Source organism: Salmo trutta, chromosome 29 (genome assembly GCF_901001165.1).
Source record: "Salmo trutta chromosome 29, fSalTru1.1, whole genome shotgun sequence".
In the NCBI taxonomy this organism is placed as follows: domain Eukaryota; kingdom Metazoa; phylum Chordata; class Actinopteri; order Salmoniformes; family Salmonidae; genus Salmo; species Salmo trutta.
The window spans coordinates 15653245-15672677 of record NC_042985.1 but is presented as its reverse complement, the minus strand read 5'-3'; the positions used below and the strand labels follow the sequence as shown (position 1 = coordinate 15672677).

The following is a 19433-nucleotide window of genomic DNA, read 5'->3' as shown; positions in this document are numbered from 1 at the left end:
ATTGTTTGACCACAGAGGTAGCAAGACTGTACTTCAAATCGATGATACTCCCCCACTTAACATACTGCTTGACTAGTTGGACCCAAGCTTGCTATACAACATTAAAACCTATTCAGTCTGTCTACAAACAGGCTCTCAAAGTGCTCGATAGGAAGCCCAATAGCCATCATCACTGTTACATCCTCAGAAAGCATGAGCTCCTGAGTTGGGAAAATCTTGTGCAATACACCGACGCATGTCTTGTATTCAAGATCCTAAATGGCCTGGCTCCACCTCCACTCAGTATTTTTGTTAAACAGAAAACACAAACATATGGCAGCAGATCCACAAGGTCTGCCATGAGAGGTGACTGTATAGTTCCCTTAAGGAAAAGCACCTTTAGTAAATCCGCTTTCTCTGTGAGAGCGTCCCATGTCTGGAATACACTGCCATCAGACACACATAACTGCACCACATATCACACTTTCACAAAATGCATGAAGACATGGCTAAAGGTCAATCAGATTTGTGAACATAATCCCTAGCTGTGTATTGCCGCTTTCCATGTTGTCTGTTGTCTGTAGCTTGTGAGGTGTGGAAACACTGTTGTTTTTATGGATTTTGTCTTGTTGCTTTTTGTTCTATGTTGCTCTGTCTGTATGCTACATCTTGGTTGTCCTATGTTGCTCTGTCTGTATGCTATGTCTTGCTTGTCCTATGTTACTCTGCGTGTGCTCACTGTTCAATGATTGTCTATATTGTAATTGTTTTTAATAACCTTCCCAGGGACTGCGGTTGAAAATTAGCCGGCTGGCTAAAACCGTCACTTTTACTGAAACGTTGATTAATGTGCACTGTCCCTGTAAAAATAAATAAACTCAACAACAACCTAAAAAGCCATTTGACCTGTGTTTTGCCAGCTATTAGGTAAGGTTGGTTACACCAGCTGGTAATAACTGAATGTTTTGGTTATTCTGATTTCTATGGGTTATTCACTGACCATGTACTAGGCCAGTGAATTAGTGAGGAAGGTCCACCCGCTTTAACAATGTTGATGCCAGGGGCCTTTGAGCCCTGTCTGGAAAACAATCTAGGGGAAAGACTACAATAAGCTATATGGTCTTACCTTGACAACAGGATGACCACCTGATGCAGCTTTGATCGCCCCTCTGCTTCCCTCCGTCTCGTAGTGCGCTCGGTGGTGGGCCTTGGGGTGCACCTCAACCTTCAGCTCATACTGGCCAAACAGGTGGGGTAGGGGCCAGTCCAGGGGGGGCAGGGAGGAGGTCCTGGGGACAGACCGATACAGAGACAATAAGGGTACTGATGGTTTGGATAACAACAAGATACAGATCACCTAGGCATTACCTAGGTGATCTATGGATAACAAATAGATATAGCCTATATCACCTAGCATTTCTTGTCTTTTGGGAAGACATTACCTGTGAGCCGCTGTGACTACATAACCATCCTATGGATAACAAAAAGGCTCAATAATCAGAGATTTATGTCTAACATATTAGCTAGCAGGGGCAGGTTAGAGCTAGTTAAGCCGGCTGGATTCATTCAAACCTGCCTTGGCAGCACAACACAGAGGCTGTTTACAAACTACTGCCAGGCCAGCACACCCACATGTCCTATTCTGAGAACTAAGAGCATTTACTTGTAAGATGAGTCAATTTTAGTATAGAGAACCACTCAACTATCGCAATTGTATTTGGTCAGGGAAAATAGGTTGTGCTTTTAACATAAATATGCTACTGGAATGTAGGTTTGACTGCCCTTAATCAAAGAGAATAAGCACATAGAAGAACCAATGCAATGACACATTTTGTATGGTAATATAAAGAAGTGAGGGTACAACAGGTTGTGCTGAATCATGACCTCTGGAAACATTGTAGTAGAGGCTCACACTAGGCCTACACTAGGTCTGAGTGACACACAGAGTACAGTGTCTAAATGGGGCTGTAGGCTATGTGTTCAACCCCATCAGTCAGACAGTGAATCATAGGAATTCCCACCAACATTAGGCTAACCATACTGGAATAATCACACTTGTAATAGGTCATGCAGGGACTGTAACTAGCAGTGAATCATGAAGGGGTTTTACACTATAAACGGTATATAGATGGATGGAGAGTATGGTTGTGTTGTTCAGCACTGTAGTATGGATGAGGCTGTGTCACAGGAGAGGCTGCCGGCTGATGGTTTTTTTCCCCCCTATGTATGTTTTTATCTATGTAGGGCACAATCATATTTGAACAGCCGCACTCAAAAATAAACACTCCATCCGTGCCCATCTACACAGACAAACTCTCTCTCTCAGTGGGTCTCTGGGTAGCTTGGCTGGTCTATGACTCTATTGAGCTAGAACCTACAGAGAAATACTGTTCTAAAAACCTATTTAGGCAAATTATTGTCAAAACTATTTAGGATGTTAGTAATTCATCATCTACTAGCCTACACACTGAATCTTCATGAAAAAGACTTGGCTACATTGAGCCAGTTATAAAGACTTGGCTACATTGAGCCAGTTATAAAGAATTGGCTACATTGAGCCAGGTATAAAGACGGGGCTACATTGAGCCAGTTATAAAGACGGGGCTACATTGAGCCAGTTATAAAGACGGGGCTACATTGAGTCAGTTATAAAGACTTGGCTACATTGAGCCAGTTATAAAGACGGGGCTACATTGAGCCAGGTATAAAGACGGGCTACATTGAGCCAGGTATAAAGACGGGGCTACATTGAGCCAGTTATAAAGACTTGGCTACATTGAGCCAGTTATAAAGACGGGGCTACATTGAGCCAGGTATAAAGACGGGGCTACATTGAGCCAGGTATAAAGACGGGGCTACATTGAACCAGTTATAAAGACTTGGCTACATTGAGCCAGTTATAAAGACGGGGCTACATTGAGCAAGTTATAAAGACTCGGCTACATTGAGCCAGTTCAGGAGCTCTCAGTATGTGTTCCATACAGCATGATACAAGTGTTCCTGGTCTGTTAACAGTTACAGGGAGACACAGTTTGCTCTAACACAGCACTGTGCAGTACAAATGTGGAGAAATGAAACGTGTGGGTGTGTGTGCGTCCATGGTCTATGAGTAAGAGGAATGATACACATCACTGTAAGCTGTCCTAGCAGGCAGACATTTACACCACATTATGCCTCTCTCTACAGTAACTAGCCTAACCACGAAGGTTAGCCTAACCTTCTCCGCTAGTCAAAGAAAGTCACTAACCATTGTGTATTGTTTCTTTATGTGCCCCGTCAGGTCGTGGCAAAACTAAAAGTGTGCTTTCAACAGGCCATACTATGCCAGACAAACATGCCAAACAGAAATGCCCTCCACTCCATGCCAGACCACAGACACTAAATAAAATCAATATTAACTTGCTAAAGGCCAGGGAACTCAAAAAGAACTCAACAGAGTAGCAAAACATGAGTCAGTCAGTTTTTCCCTATACTCCATGCCTCCATTAGAAGCTGGGCAGCTGGCTGACTCCGGACACCATCAGTCAGGCTAAATGGGAGAAATGTGGTGGCTGGCTTTCTTTGGAGCCGATTCAATGAATAAACTGTTGTCCAGAGGAAATAATAACATTTGAAGAAAAATAGAAGCACGTGTCTCTAACATTGTGGTCAATGAGGGGTATTGTACCACTGGCATCTGTTCCCATGCGATTTTGAATCAAAGTAGGCTATAGGATAGCCTGTCCTGGTAGCCTAGATTCCCCCACAGCACATGGCAGAGGAAAGCCCCCATGAATATGATCACATTGCATGCTATAAAGATGTACTGCACGAGTCACAACTAATCTAAATAAAAAGGTAGGCTTCGCAGACCCAGATCAAGTCTATTCCTGGACTTCAAAGCCCTTTGAATAAGGATTCTCCAATGAGCATGCTTTGTAGTCCAGAAGTAATCTTAATCTAGATCTGGGAAACCATCTCTAAAGGTTTAAGGCCTAAAAACAAAGGTGGGTGTAACAGTGGCTTGTCTCGTACCCTCCAATGCCACCGACATAACACCGGAAGTATATGTTTTCCCTGGCCAGCGGCCACAGTAACACAAGAGGGGTTTGGTAGCTAGGAAACCTGAGCATTGTGGCGGGCGGAGGGAGCGGGTTGGAGCAGAGGTCGGAGCCTGGATTAGCGTAACCTTTCTAGGGTATGCTGCTCCGTACCGCGGGGCTCTGGGGCTCCCAGTCTGGTGCTACCAGTCACCATCTGCGGCCTACAGCCGCTCCCCGTACATCTCTCATTCTTTATTTCACTTTTATTTAACTAGGAAAGTCAGTTAAGAACAAACTCTTATTTACAATGACGGCCTACCAAAAGGCCTCCTGCGGGGACGGGAGCTGGTATTAAGATAAAAAAGAAATAACAAAAAAAGAAAAAAAGAAATAAAAATATAGGACAACACACACATCACGACAAGAGAGACAACACTACATAAAGAGAGACCTAAGACAACAACATAGCATGGCAGCAACACATGACAACACAGCATGGTAGCAACACAACATGACAACAACATGGTAGCAACACAACATGGCAGCAGCACAAAACATGGTACAAACATTATTGGGCACAGACAACAGCACTAAGGGCAAGAAGGTAGAAACAACAATGCATCACGCGAAGCAGCCACAACTGTCAGTAAGAGATAGAGATAAAACTGTCCAGTTTGAATGTTTTTTGCAGATCGTTCCAGTCGCTAGCTGCAGCGAACTGAAAAGAGGAGTGACCCAGGGATGTGTGTGCTTTGGGGACCTTTAACAGAATGTGACTGGCAGAATGGGTGTTTTATGTGGAGGATGAGGGCTGCAGTAGATCTCTCAGATAGGGGGTAGTGAGGCCAAAGAGGGTTTTATAAATAAGCATCAACCAGTGGGTCTTGCGACAGGTATACAGAGATGAAGAGTTTACAGAGATGTATAGAGTGCAGTGATGTGTCCAATAAGGATCATTGGTGGCAAATCAGATGGCCGAATAGTAAAGAATATCTAGCCGGCTCGAGAGCACCCTTACCTGCCGATCTATAAATTACATCTCCATAATCTAGCATGGGTAGGATGGTTATCTGAATCAGGGTTAGTTTGGCAGCTGGGGTGAAAGAGGAGCGATTACGATAGAGGAAACCAAGTCTAGATTTAACCTTAGCCTGCAGCTTTGATATGTGCTGAGAGAAGGACAGTGTACTGTCTAGCCATACTCCCAAGTACTTGTATGAGGTGACTACCTCAAGCTCTAAACCCCCAAAGGTAGTAATCACACCGGTGGGGAGAGAGGCATTCTTCTTACCAAACCACATGACCTTTGTTTTGGAGACGTTCAGAACAAGGTTAAGGGCAAAGAAAGCTTGTTGGACACTAAGAAAGCTTTGTTGTAGTAGAGTGTTTAACACAAAATCCGAGGAGGGGCCAGCTGAGTATAAGACTGTATCATCTGCATATAAATGGATGAGAGAGCTTCCTACTGCCTGAGCTATGTTGTTGATGTAAATTGAGAAGAGTGTGGGGCCTAGGATCGAGCCTTGGGGTACTCTCTTAGTGACAGACAGTGGCTGAGACAGCAGATTTTCTGACTTTATAAAATGCACTCTTTAAGAGAGCACTAGTTAGCAAGCCAGGCCAAAGACCCCTCAGGGACACCAATACTCCTTAGCCGGCCCACAAGAATGGAATGGTCTACCTTATCAAAAGCTTTAGCCAAGTCAATAAAAATATCAGCACAACATTGCTTAGAATCAAAGGCAATGGTGACATCAATGAGGACCTTTAAGGTTGCAGTGACACATCCATAACCTGAGCGGAAACCAGATTGCATACCAGAGAGAATACTATAGACATCAAGAAAGCCAGTCAGTTGATTATTGACAGGTTTTTCCAACAATTTTGATAAACAGGGCAAAACAGAAATAGGCCTATAACAATTAGGATCAGCTTGATCTCCCCCTTTAAATAAAGGACACACAGTGGCTGCCTTCCAAGCAATGGGAACCTCCCCAGAGAGGAGAGACAGGTTAAAAAGGTCAGAGATAGGCTTGGTGATGATAGGGGCAGCAACCTTAAAGAAGAAAGGGTCTAAATCATCGGACCCAGATGGTTTTTTGGGGTCAAGTTTAAGGAGCTCCTATAGCACCTCAGACTCCATGTCCGCCTGCAGGGAGAAACTTTGTAGCGGGGCAGGGGAAAGAGGGAGGAGCATCAGGGCTAGTCACATTAGAAGGGGTGGGAAATGAGGAAATGTTGGACGGGCAAGGAGGCATGGCTGAGTCAAATAGGAATCCTGACTTAAGTGGTGATTAAAGAGATCAGCCATGTGTGCCTTGTCAGTAACAACCACATCATCAACATTAAGAGACATGGGCAGCTGTGAGGAGGGTTTATTCTCCAAGTTTTTAACCGAGAGAACTGCTGGTTAAAGTAACTAACTTTGGCCTTCCAGATAGCCTGAGTGCACTTATTTCTAATTTGCCTGAACGAGATCCAGTCAGCCTGAGTATGCGTGTGCTGAGCCATAAAGCCTTTCTTAGCCCCACTCAATGTCATATCAACCTGAATACCGGTATGTGAATATGTACAGTGAGGGGAAAAAAGTATTTGATCCCCTGCTGATTTTGTACGTTTGCCCACTGACAAAGAAATTATCAGTCTATAATTTTAATGGTAGGTTTATTTGAACTGTGAGAGAATAACAACCAAAAAATCCAGAAAAACGCATGTCAAAAATGTTATAAATTGATTTGCATTTTAAAGAGGGAAAAAAGTATTTAACCCCTCTGCAAAACATGACTTAGTACTTGGTGGCAAAACCCTTGTTGGCAATTACAGAGGTCAAACCTTTCTTGTAGTTGGCCACCAGGTTTGCACACATCTCAGGAGGGATTTTGTCCCACTCCTCTTTGCAGATCTTCTCCAAGTCATTAAGGTTTCGAGGCTGACGTTTGGCAACTCGAACCTTCAGCTCCCTCCACAGATTTTCTATGGGATTAAGGTCTGGAGACTGGCTAGGCCACTCCAGGACCTTAATGTGCTTCTTCTTGAGCCACTCCTTTGTTGCCTTGGCTGTGTGTTTGGGGTCATTGTCATGCTGGAATACCCATCCACGACCCATTTTCAATGCCCTGGCTGAGGGAAGGAGGTTCTCACCCAAGATTTGACGGTACATGGCCCCATCCATCGTCCCTTTGATGCGGTGAAGTTGTCCTCTCCCCTTAGCAGAAAAACACCCCCAAAGCATAATGTTTCCACCTCCATGTTTGACGGTGGGGATGGTGTTCTTGGGGTCATAGGCAGCATTCCTCCTCCTCCAAACACGGCGAGTTGATTTGATGCCAAAGAGCTCCATTTTGGTCTCATCTGACCACAACACTTTCACCCAGTTGGCCTCTGAATCGTTCATATGTTCATTGGCAAACTTCAGACGGGCATGTATATGTGCTTTCTTGAGCAGGGGGACCTTGCGGGCGCTGCAGGATTTCAGTCCTTCACGGCGTAGTGTGTTACCAATTGTTTTCTTGGTGACGATGGTCCTAGCTGCCTTGAGATCATTGACAAGATCCTCCCGTGTAGTTCTGGGCTGATTCCTCACCGTTCTCATGATCATTGCAACTCCACGAGGTGAGATCTTGCATGGAGCCCCAGGCCGAGGGAGATTGACAGTTCTTTTGTGTTTCTTCCATTTGCGAATAATCGCACCAACTGTTGTCACCTTCTCACCAAGCTGCTTGGCGATGGTCTTGTATCCCATTCCAGCCTTGTGTAGGTCTACAATCTTGTCCCTGACATCCTTGGAGAGCTCTTTGGTCTTGGCCATGGTGGAGAGTTTGGAATCTGATTGATTGATTGATTGCTTCTGTGGACAGGTGTCTTTTATACAAGTAACAAACTGAGATTAGGAGCACTCCCTTTAAGAGTGTGCTCCTAATCTCAGCTCGTTACCTGTATAAAAGACACCTGGGAGCCAGAAATCTTTCTGATTGAGAGGGGGTCAAATACTTATTTCCCTCATTAATATGCAAATCATTATAACATTTCTGACATGCGTTCTTTTGGATTTTTTGGTTGTTATTCTGTCTCTCACTGTTCAAATAAACCTACCATTAAAATTATAGACTGATCATTCCTTAGTGGGCAAACGTACAAAATCAGCAGGGGATCAAATACTTTTTTCCCCTCACTGTATGTCTATGGTTAGCCCTGAGGTGGGATGGACTAGCCTGGTTACAGATCTTTTTGTGCAGTATACACAACTACAATGGTCATTTTCATGCCAATTGTCTATACAACAAACAAATCTGGGATCAAGATATAGGGAGGGACTGGGAGGGAGGGCTCTCTGAATCCACCCCCAGTCTGTCTGAGGCTCAGACTCGGAGCCCTCTGCCCCATGCCATGCCTCAGTTTCCTCCACCACCAGCCACTGAACACTGACAGCCACCCAGCAGACAGACGCCAGGACCATCTGTTCAGCAGAACACCTCCCAGACACAGCTTCTCTGACTGGAGACTGGGGTTGTCACGATACCAGTGTGGCGATACAATCTTTTCCTTGGAAAAAAAACAAAACAACTGGAAGCAGACTAAAAACTCTATGGTTGTTTAAAAAAAGGTTTTATTTTGTACTATAGGACTGTTTTTTGTTTCCTTGCCACGATACTTCTGAGTATCGCGATACAGGTATCATGGTGACAACCCTAGCGGAGACACTTCCAGAACCTTCTACAGTAGACAGGAGAGATCACCCCACAGTCACAGCACTCACTACATCCAACAGTGGAAGCCTACTCTAGTCCTAAAGATCTAATCATTTTATAAATAGTGGTTTATCCTAGATATGAATATACTCTTGTAGCAGGGCATTAGACCACTATAACAAGGTACAGTGTTGACCCCTTTCTGGAAGGTGTCTGTGAATGGGAAGCCAGACTGTGGTGTTTCAGGAAGGCTGGGTTAGATGGTGATCGTGTGGCCCCTCAGCCATATGTGACGTGTGCTGATTTATAGCGCTAGGAGCCAGAGCACACAAACAAGGCTGAGACTTCATCTGCTGCACACATTGGGAGAGCAGAGAAGGGAAACTTTAACCCGCTCTTTCTGATAGAAGTCAGTGCGTCACGGCGATCAAGAGCTTCTGGTTACGCCGATTTCCAGATAAAAAGTATATGTGTGTGTGTGTGTGTGTGTGTGTGTGTGTGTGTGTGTGTGTGTGTGTGTGTGTGTGTGTGTGTGTGTGTGAGACGTGCACATGTGCTTCCCCCCAGGCACCAACAACCTTATGTTACACTGTTGTGCTACTTCAGACAGCGCCATCATGTCTCTGTGGCTCATTAAATGTTTCAGCCCATGTGGGTCTAAAGAAGTGACTTGTGAAGCTTTCCCAGAACCTAAAATTTGAGAGCATTGGAGTCAAACCTACAGACACAGGTATACCGGTATAACCTACAGAATATTATACTAGTGCAGCCCTGATAGGTGCAGACTAAGTGCAGGGTAGTTCCCCTGTTCCAATTCAATTAGGCTACATAATTGTAACTCCGGAGCTCTGGATATTCGACTGCAAGCTCAAATTTGAGGAATGCTTGCCCAACTGTCCAAGCCATTGCATAACCAGGAGTGAACTGTAATCTATTGCTATTAAACTTGATTAAATGTAAGAATCTTCCTTCATAAAATAGTAGTACGAACAGTGTCTTAATGCTCTTATCGAGATCAAACAGGCTACTGAACATTTTGTTCATTTATCACTAATCCTATAAAGGTCCCATAAAGGTTCCTATCTGTATTCTACCTTGACCTAGTAATACTAATGACTCTGATGAGTGTGTATTCATTCTAAATGCTGACTAAGCTAAAGATGAGTTGTGATTAGTGTTGCAAAATATCTTCCTTGGTTAATCAGATATCCTGGTTGGAGGATTCCCTCCCAGCTTATTCCCTACTGATTCTGGGAATCCTCCAACCAACATTTCTGGGAAAGTTTGTGGAATTTTCCAAGTCTATCTGTGATTGAGAGGGCAGATACAGGAAGAGACATACCTGAAGATGGGTGTGTGTCCTGGTTTGGGTTTGTTCCATGTGAAATGTGAGGGCACTGAGAGAAACTGTTCCCCTGGCCCGTCCTTCTTCAGGGAGTGCAGGGTGTCTTCCAAGGGAGAGTCCATGAGGGGGGACCCGTTCCCAGAGTCGTCCAGGCCCAGGTCCCCCTTCCCCCCCATGGAGCATGTCCGGTCCTGGGAAGTCTTCCTAGTCTTGGAGGGGATGTCTGCCTCGGAAGGGAAGCACTGAAACATGCCCATGGAGGGGCCTCCTATCCAGGTGTCCTCTGTCACGCTGCCCCTTGGGGACGGCTCGGGGGTGGGGATCGGGGAGTGGTGTGGGGACACGGAGCCCACCGGGTAGCAGATGTCTGCGCTGGAGTGGCGTCTCTTCCCGCAGGGTGAGGTTGGGCGTGAGGAGGGGCGGGACGGCGGCCGGGGGCTCAGCCAGTTCTCGTCGGTGACGGAGGTGCGTGGGGAGTGGCAGGGGGAGACTCGGGGGGACAGGGAGTGGGAGGAGTGGGAGTGGTGAAAGGTAGGGTGGTGGTGCTGATGCCCAGCCCACAGACCCTCCTCCAGGACCCCAGGGTGAGGGGAGCAGCCAGGGGAGGTGCGGGGAGACCCCAGGGTAAACCGTGCGGCCGCCTCATTCAGCTCAGAGTCCACGTCATCGTACACGTGGGAGAAGGACTCGCAGGACGAGGCGTCTGAGAACCAGCTCCTGGAGGACAGTGAGCTGCAGGGGGACGGGCTGAGAGTTGAGTCCCGGTACGAGTGGTCTAAGGGCAGGTACAGGTGGTCCCTGGACAGGGGCCGGTCCCCATGGTGGTAGTCCCCATCATTAACTCTAAGATTGTCCTCGTTAGCGTCCATCTCCTGCTGACAGCTGGGGGAGATAGAGGTGATCTGGATGCTAGGACACTCAAAGGCTTTGGGAGGCCCCCCACCCCCACCTGCGGGGCTGGATTTGTTTTTGTTGACATTGTCCTGGACCTCATAGTTGGGGTCGTACACCTTGTGGGACTGCAGGCGCTGATGGGGGGAGGAGCTGAAGACTTGGGAGTGAGACTGCATGCTGCCATTGCGTGACTGGCCCATAGACTGGTTGTTGACCACAGACTGCTGGCCCACATTAAGGATGTAGAACGACGTATTGTCGTCAGGCTCCAGATCTGAAGAGGGAATGATGGAGAGAAAAAGAACCATAAGTCACCATCACAATAACTGCTCTATGGTCCATACAATACCTATTTGTATTATATGAGGAGGATGCTAATACTTGTGATCTGGCAATGCCTTTGAACTGAATTTATTTCAACAGAACATTACTTTTACCCCTATTCCTGTGAGCCACTGCACCGCCAGGGGAGTGATAAGGAAAGTCCCAGGCAAACAGCTCCACTATCTCCCTGACTAACACCTTTATTGGTGCTTTATTGCTGTGGTTTTCATTCTGCTAGCCTTGAACAGGAGTTGGCTTGACACATACACACATAGGAGGAGTTACTTTGCTTCGCTACAAACAAGGATAGTCCTCATCTACAACAGTAGGTACATTATGGTCTACTGATAGGCTACCTCCATTCCAGACATAGTCCTACATTCCAGAGGGGCGGGGGGAGGAGAGAGGTGTGTGTGTGTTTAGACGGGCAGAAAGAAAACGGGCATGGTTCCAAGAGGGATAACCGATGAGCATCGCTCCTCAGGAAACAAATTCACACGACGGTGGATGCTCTCTCCTGTCACCACGGCAGCACCAGCACTCTAATAATACACATCGGCCCTGCCTCAGTGATGGTCTGGCCACACACAGGCACAAAGACAGGCACAAAGACAGGCACAAAGACAGGCACGCACACACACAAAGGATAGGTGGCTCACAGACAACAACCTATTGTCCACCAACACCACTCTATTTGTAGTTATTGATAAACTGGCTGGACCTAACTGGGACACGAACACAGGACAGCGTCACAACACGCCCCTGGACTCATCACGAGAAATACACCATGTCACGTTCTATTCCATAGTTCTGTTCAATATTAGGACTTCGCACAAAGATGAAGAGAGTTTGCAATATTGAACCTATGTAACTTTGTAAAAATACAGTTCACTTTGAACTACTGTTGTAGCAGTAGCGTAAATCACTTAACATAGTTGTGCTGTGCTCTCCTGTAAAGTACAAATAACCTACCCAATGGTGCACATAATCATGATATTTACACCCCCAGAGTTCATGTCATAGGCAATGGGGGTTGTGAAATTGCTTTTCGATTACAAAACACTTTCTGCAAAAAAGCTTGTTCTTCAAAACAAAACACTTTGAAAGGATCTTGAGAAGAGACAAATCCTGTGCGTCAACACATTTAGGAAACCAGTCTTCTAAAGCTAAAGATGAACGGAAATATCAGAATCAGACTGTAAAAAGGGACATTTTAGGAGAGGAGCAGCCTACTCAATTCTCTCTCTCCCACTCTCCCCCTCACTAACTCCCTCCCTCGCAGCAGTCTATTCATAGCTGCTCCACACTGGCCCTGCCTGCCTGTCAGTGTCACAAGACTGCTGTATCCTGTGACGACAGAGGGAGACAGCATCTGACTGACGGAGGGATAGACGGAATGTATGTGGTGTTTGTGTGTCTATGGAGGACAACAGAGCGGGTCAACAGCCTGCTGCACTGTGCCGCCTCGACCCGCCCCCCCCGAGCCCTCAGAGGAAGGACAAGACAACACACTAACAAAGGCATGGCGTACAGTATGTGGGAGGATACACTGACTAAAGCACTGCTATCGGGCTGGATAGTCATACACTGTAGCTCTCCATAGCATCTGGATAAACACACACATTTACTTTGTGTTGGTCCGTTACTTTCTAGTCAAGTTTAAAAAAATAAATCATTCAAAAGTAGTGTGGCATGGTATTCTGAAACGTTTGTACTTTTCCGATACTAGAAGCTGAAAAACGATTCGGTACTAGAATTAGTATTAGTTTTGGTACTTCTGTCAAATGTTTCTCACGGCGTCTACTGATTGAGAGAGGATCAAGTCTATCAGTGCAGTCCCCTTATAGCACAAGAGTACGCTGCCTCTAGACTAGCACTAGACTAGCTCTAGACTAGCTCTAGACTAGCTCTAGACTAGCCTGTCCTGAGGAACTCACTGGGAGTCTGGCCTGCATCACTACTTGCGCTGCACAGAGGCTAACACGCTTAAACGGCATGTAGAAATATTGAAAACTGTTGAGTACTGTTCGCTAAACAATGTCCAAGAGCTACATAATACAACACTTTACAATGCAAGAAGATACAGGTCGACCGATTAATCGGAATGGCCGATTAATTAGGGCCAATTTCAAGTTTTCATAACAATCGGAAATCGGTATTTTTGGACACCGATATGGCCGATTTTTTTTTACACCTTTATTTAACTAGGCAAGTCAGTTAAGAAGACATTCTTATTTTCAATGACGGCCTAGGAACGGTGGGTTAACTGCCTTGTTCAGGGGCAGAACGACAGATTTTTACCTTGTCAGCTCAGGGATTCAATCTTGCAACCTTACGGTTAACTAGTCCAACGCTCTAACCACCTGCTTTACATTGCACTCCACGAGGAGCCTGCCTGTTACGCGAATGCAGTAAGAAGCCAAGGTAAGTTCCTAGCTAGCATTTAACTTATCTTATAAAAAACAATCAATCAATCATAATCACTAGTTAACTACACATGGTTGATGATATTGCTAGTTTATCTAGCCTGTCCTGCGTTGCATATAATCGCTTAGGTACACGTTGCTCCAACGTATACCTAACCATAAACATCAATGCCTTTCTTAAAATCAATACACAAGTATATATTTTTAAACCTGCATATTTAGTTGATATTGCCTGCTAACATGAATTTCTTTTAACTAGGGAAAATGTGTCAAAATATGCAGCAGTTTGGGCCGCCTGGCTCGTTGCAAACTGTGTGAATACTATTTCTTCCTAACAAAGACAGCCGACTTCGCTAAACGGGGGATGATTTAACAAAAGCGCATTTGCGAACAAAGCACAATCGTTGCACGAATGTACCTAACCATAAACATCAATGCCTTTCTTAAAATCAATACACAGAAGTATATATTTTTAAACCTGCATATTTAGCTTAAAGAAATCCAGGTTAGCAGGCAATATTAACCAGGTGAAATTGTGTCACTTATCTTGCGTTCATTGCACGCAGAGTCAGGGTATATGCAACAGTTTGGGCCGCCTGGCTCGTTGCGAACTAATTTGCCCGAATTTTACGTAATTATGACATTACATTGAAGGTTGTGCAACGTAACAGGAATATTTAGACTTATGGATGCCACCCGTTAGATAAAATACGTAACGGTTCCGTATTTCACTGAAATAATAAACGTGTAAGTTTCCGGATTCTACCATATTAATGACCTAAAGCTCGTATTTCTGTGTGTTATGTTATAATTAAGTCTATGATTTGATAGAGCAGTCTGACTGAGCGATGGTAGGCACCAGCAGGCTCGTAAGCATTCAATCAAACAGCACTGTCGTGCGTTTTGCCGGCAGCTCTTCGCAATGCTTCAAGCATTGCGCTGTTTATGACTTCAAGCCTATCAACTCCCGAGATTAGGCTGGTGTAACCGATGTGAAATGGCTAGCTAGTTAGCGGGGTGCGCGCTAATAGCATTTCAAACGTCACTTGCTCTGCATGGGTAACGTTGCTTCGAGGGTGGCTGTTGTCGATGTGTTCCTGGTTTGAGCCCAGGTAGGAGCAAGGAGAGGGACGGAAGCTATACTGTTACACTGGCAATACTAATGTGCCAATAAGAACATCCAATAGTCAAAGGTATATGAAATACAAATGGTATAGAGAGAAATAGTCCTATAATTCCTATAACAACTACAACCTAAAACTTCTTACCTGGGAATATTGAAGACTCATGTTAAAAGGAACCACCAGCTTTCATATGTTCTCATGTTCTGAGCAAGGAACTTAAACGTTAGCTTTCTTACATGGCACATATTGCACTTTTACTTTCTTCTCCAACACTTTGTTTTTGCATTATTTAAACCAAATTGAACATGTTTCATTATTTATTTGAGGCTAAATTGATTTTATTGATGTATTATATTAAGTTAAAATAAGTGTTCATTCAGTATTGTTGTAATTGTCATTATTACAAATAAAAAATGTTTAAAAAAATCAGCCGATTAATCGGCATCGGCTTTTTTGGTCCTCCAATAATCGGTATCGGCGTTGAAAAATCATAATCGGTCGACCTTTACAAGAAGATAACGTTACCGGTAGCTTCCAGCTTCGTAGGTGAGCTTTCCTTGCTAGCTTGCAGCTGAAGCTAACATCAATTCACTACCCTAGTACCTTGTTTGTGATTATATGCAGTATACAAACCATAACGCAAAATACTGCAGATTTCAAAGCTTATTGTCACCAAAACACTTAATCTCCCCGTCTCAGTTTCTCCCAGTCAAGATCATTTTTGCTCAAGCATTTGTCTCTCTCTCTCTGTGTGTGTGTGTGTGTGTGTGTGTGTGTGTGTGTGTGTGTGTGTGAGAATGACATCATGGGTCTTAAAGAGACAGCACAGACTTGTATCAAAGAAGAGATTACTTCTTCTATGCACATTTTGTTGATCAGTACAATAAAATAAGTCCCAAATGGAAGGGAAACAGATTGTTTTTGTATCTGCAGTCCCATGAAATCAGTCAAAACAAGCTCAATAACTAAAGGTGGTCCCGTGTGGCTCAGTTGGTAGAGCATGGTGTTTGCAACGCCAGGGTTGTGGGTTTGATTCCCACGGGGGACCAGTACGAAAAAAAAGAGAAAAAAAAGGGTTGTGGGTTTGATTCCCACGGGGGACCAGTACGGGGAATACATTTTTTTTAAATAAAATGTATGCATTCACTACTGTAACTCGCTCTGGATAAGAGCGTCTGCTAAATGACTAAAATGTAATGTAAATGTAAAGGCATGCACACATCCTACTGGATATGATTTCACCTGTATTGTAAATAGGTGTAGGCTAAATCTTGAATACCCACTTTATCAATAGACTAGACATTTTCCATTCAAATAAATGATTACCATTATGTTGTCATTTAGTTAGATAGTTATTTTTTTTACCAAAGTGAAATGGATTGTATAACTGACTCATTAATGCATACATTCCAAAATATAATGACATCAACTGCCATTCTGTGACTTTGGCTAATGCGCCTTCTTTTTTCCCATGGTATCGTTTTGGTATTGTGATGGTATCAAGTATTGTGATAGTAAACTGGTTTTGGTATCGAAATCGAAATACTGGTATCGTGACAACACCCTTCAAAAGGCACAGGATTGGACAGCCCTGGTAGTCTCCCACACAATTCAATAAATGTAGCCAATTCATTCAATTATAATTGGTAGAAATCGAGTTAGACAAACCTGTAAAGGCCAATACTTTGTGAATCACATTGCATTAAAGAAATCCATTGGGAGGTAAAAATTGAAAGTGGAAAACGATTCAGTTTACATTAGCCAGAAGTAAGCACTCAAAATACATTTGCCTGGATATTTAAAGTGCAAAGAAGCCAATACTCATTGCCAAATGCATACATATTAATAAGGGGTTCCTTTCAAAGCAGTCATTTTCAATTGAATATTAATTAACAAGAGTGGGTCCACAAATACACCTCAGTTATTAAAGATCTATTGGATATTCTCTGTTTCCAAGAGCCTGCTGGAAAGAGAGAGAAAAAACTATCTGCCGACTGTGTTGTACGTGTGTGTGTGTGTGTGTGTGTGTGTGTGTGTGTGTGTGTGTGTGTGTGTGTGTCACCTGTTGTGTTGTAAATGTACATCTCCCCCTCAATTAAATGCTGTTCTAAATGATTGAGGTGGCATGGCCAGCCATCAATTAATACTCAACCCTACCACACTGCAGGCTGCCAGCTCAGTTCATTAACATCACTCACTCAATGATGAGAGACAAGACAGAGAGACAGACAGAGAGACAGAGAGAGACAGAAATGGTCATCTCCCTGTCTTGTCTGTGACCACTGACAGAGATGCAGCTAGAACAGAGTCAGACACAACACATGAGCTAATTAACAAAGGAAGCAGTGAAGCCATCTGATCTCAATCCAATTTGCCCAACAGTAGGACATTAAAGATCTTCTGGTTCTTATGAAGGGCTCTTTGTTTTATTCTATCAAGAACTGTCTACAAAATAATGTATCACAATAACCGACAGATAGGGGCCTTCCCACTCTTTCTACATTTCTAACAGATATGTCCATCTCTGTCACATGAAACTGTTCACATGTGAAGTGCCCTTTTGACAATGGTGTTTTCCTGCTGATTGCATTATGAAATGAACACTCACGTGTAGCCTACAGCCTTGTGCGCATGGCTGCCCTTATAATGTGAAGAAATAATAGTTGATTAACATTTTAAGCTAAACATTCTGATCTGTTGCATCAGACTCATTGCATTTGAAAGTTGTTGTTTTTATGTAGTCTAGGCATACTGGTTGTATGATTTTGGGATCTATCGTCCCACAACTGTCCCAGAGTGGGTTTGGAATAGGCTATTTCTTTCTCGACAAGCTGACCAATAGAATAGGTAACCTCAACTTTTCCTCTGTAGTAGATTGACATAGGCTAGTGATTTTGCTGTTGGTTATGCATCTTGTTGGCTGAGGAAAAGTAAATGTGGACAGTTATTTTAACATGTTCAAAGTGCACATCAGAATTCGTTAAGAAGGACCACATCATTGCATCGTCGACTTGCATGTTCTGTTAATATTAATTACTATATTCTAAATGTTATTTCTGTCATTCTGAGCACCGTGGGTGGGCGCCCTAATCAGGTTACGCACCCATATGCATATGCAGTCTAGTAAATTTCTCAAATGTCCGGGTAAATTAAAATGTTGCCGGTCAAATGTCCGGCACCACATTTTCCTAATGGAAACCCTGGGGCACTTTCGCTATAAAACGCAAAATCTTTTGTGACAAAACCATCAGTAGAGTTGAAAATGCGATGGAAACCCATTCGGTACATGACAATTTAATCTCAAAAGTAATTTTTATTTGCACTACATCATCACTCACAGCCTTTTACCCGCAACAAGTAAATTTGATGGAAACATCTCTGGTGTGAAAATCGGTCGCCAATCTGATGAAACATAGCTATTGTCAAAAGTCTCATCATTGTCCTACTTCCACATGGCATTGGAAAGGCCTGTGAAGTCTGACTGTACTGTATACAGCATATAGGCTACAGTCTATGTGAGTGAAAGTGTGTCTAAATGCTCTGAATGACCAATCTAAAAGCTCATTAGGTGTATGTTTTATGATGCGGAAACCCTCTTGCTCCACAAGCTCCGCCAGCCTCCTCAGATGACTGATCTGAAACCCTCTTGCTCCACAAGCTCCGCCCGCCTCCTCAGATGACTGATCTGAAACCCTCTTGCTCCACAAGCTCCGCCAGCCTCCTCAGATGACTGATCTGAAACCCTCTTGCTCCACAAGCTCCGCCAGCCTCCTCAGATGACTGATCTGAAACCCTCTTGCTCCACAAGCTCCGCCAGCCTCCTCAGATGACTATCTGAAACCCTCTTGCTCCACAAGCTCCGCCAGCCTCCTCAGATGACTGATCTGAAACCCTCTTGCTCCACAAGCTCCGCCAGCCTCCTCAGATGACTGATCTGAAACCCTCTTGCTCCACAAGCTCCGCCAGCCTCCTCAGATGACTGATCTGAAACCCTCCTGTTAATGCCACGGTTTCATCACACTGGATGGTCTTCTAGGGGGAGGAGGGAAGGAAGTTTACAGACAGAGAGGGGGAGGGTTGAGAGAAAAAGACAGAAGGGGAGGGAGAGAAGAAAGGGGGGACAAGGGGTAGATATGGGGGAGGGAGGAGTGGAGTGGACCGGGTGCCCTGGCTCACACCCCTCTCTGAGACCAGATTAGCCCAGTGGACCGCCACTGAATTCCTGGCGAGGGGGTCTAAGAAAGCTGGTCAACATGACCACAACCCTCCTGTCCCTGTTTTAGAACCATTATATCAACAAACTATAATTAAAATTCCCTCACACACACACTCCGGCCCACGTACGTTTGCCCGCAGGTGCGCGCACACACACCAACCCACATGCTCAAAGGGAATTAATGGATCTTTGATTTATGACATTGATGGAGCCTCATAAGAGATATGAGTCAGTCCTCTGGAAATGGACAAGTTCCTGGTAAGAGATGAGGTCAGATGAGTTGAAAACTCTCCTTTATCTCATCTGAACATCTCATAATCTAACCAGACAATGAATAGAAAGCACAGCTGCTTTACTCTACTCCTGGTCTGGCCTGGCCTGAGGCCCCTGCTCCTCTCCTCTCCTCCACTTCTGA

General features: G+C 44.5%; 1 pseudogene; it reads right to left on the bottom strand.

Annotated features, from left to right (window-relative positions):
* The window catches only part of LOC115167006 (nuclear factor of activated T-cells, cytoplasmic 3-like), a 70337-nt pseudogene that overhangs the window by 38395 nt on the left and 12509 nt on the right, over window positions 1–19433 (bottom strand).